General features: G+C 34.0%; 1 protein-coding gene across 5 annotated transcripts in view; it reads left to right on the forward strand.

Moving 5' to 3' along the window:
* Window positions 1-1,045, forward strand: part of LOC127958691 (TNF receptor-associated factor 2) — a 68,048-nt gene extending 67,003 nt beyond the window's left edge. For all 5 annotated transcript variants that reach the window (XM_052557657.1, XM_052557656.1, XM_052557655.1 and 2 more), the window contains exon 11: window positions 1-1,045. This exon is cut by the window's left edge and continues 592 nt beyond it. The gene's annotated coding sequence lies outside the window, so the exon portion shown is untranslated.
* The last annotated feature ends 526 nt before the right edge of the window (window positions 1,046-1,571 follow it).

Here is a 1,571-nt window from a genome sequence, read left to right on the forward strand (position 1 = left end):
CCTACATTTAGTATTGTATACAATACAAAAATATAACTTATGTTACGTGACCTTAAGGTTTGGCAGTTTTATGCATTTACTGTACTTGTAGCAGTATTTATCATGCTGTTAAATATGGGATTTCATCAGGATGCTAAATACATCTTTGAGCACATTTAGAGGCTTGAACACTTTTGCTAGAAGTATAGTGTAAGTATATAAATAGCTATCTAAGTCACCAGAACCTGTGAAACCTATTAGAAAGGCTGTGTAAATCAATCAGCTTATAGGAATGAATTATTGTGTTGATTGTTCTTTTAAACAAGCTCTTGGATACAGCATGTGCACAAGGCTGCAATATTTACAAGACCGAAACCTTAGCAGGACTGAAAATAAATCTCGATTAACCAGTGCTTCGATTCACTTAATAACTGGCCCATTTGTAAACATCATCTGATCTTGGGTCCGGCTTTTTGTTTGGGCTTGAGCATTAAATGGCTTCATGGTTTAAGAGATATAGATGTTTAATTCGCTTCAAACCCTTATAAAAGGTACCAGAATTTTTCTGTAACATCATTATACACTAGGTTAGCATGTCTTATGATTCAAAGGGTGAATTAGATGCAGTATAAATCCTGCTGCTGGTAGATAACACTCCAAATAATTGTTACTTTTAATATTGGAAACATAGTTGTTTTGGTGGAAAAGAGGAAAAAGAAAAATGTGAGAAAAAAAATCTGATAAATATGTTACACTTTTTAAAATCAAATTATTTACTATTCAGCTGTCATGTATTGATTTGTTTTTTATCTATCAATTATATAGCAAATCCTTAAAGTGAGTATTTTTAGTATTTGTTTAGATATCAATGTTTTATTAGCATGAATTTACACCGTACTAGCGAGCTGTAATACAATGTGTGGCAAAATTGCTTGTTTCTTTTCCTGTCATATGAACAGTGTCGTGTTCAGTATCTAATGACTCTTATATATTCAGTGGTGTCTATGATTTGTTTGAAATGCTATATATCAATTTGTAACATCAATAAACTGCTTATGATATGTTCTCTAAAGAGTTATGAATATTTTATCCAGTCCTAGTCTTGAGTAAAAAATTTAGGACATGGCAATGCTACGTAATTCACACTGAATCTGGTAAAAGAAAAACTTTTTGGGTATCAGGTCCATTAAAAATAAAACAACTGATGTTCTCTCAACTACAGAGACAAATGCTCCAACTACATTATTACAAGGAGATCGAATTGAAATAACTTGATGTGCATGAATAAAATCTTAAGGAACCAAAATGAAATAAACAAAAATTAATATACATGAGTAACAATAGAGCTGAGCTTCACCCATGTAGACCATTTATGTGAGGCATGGGGGAGCATTTTAGAGTTACTTTTTCATTACATTACCTGACCTGTTTAAAAGAGATGGTCTTCATCCCTCCTGGGGTGGCGCCACTCTTCTGTCTAGAAATATGGCACATAGTCTTAGTGTTTATACTTGACTAACTGGGGCCCAGGTCAGGAAGCAGACAGACTGGCTAAACCGACCGTCTGCTAGCTGCCTCCCGTCACAGAGGTC

The sequence above is a fragment of the Carassius gibelio genome, chromosome B5 (genome assembly GCF_023724105.1).
Source record: "Carassius gibelio isolate Cgi1373 ecotype wild population from Czech Republic chromosome B5, carGib1.2-hapl.c, whole genome shotgun sequence".
Classification (NCBI taxonomy): Eukaryota; Metazoa; Chordata; class Actinopteri; order Cypriniformes; family Cyprinidae; genus Carassius; species Carassius gibelio.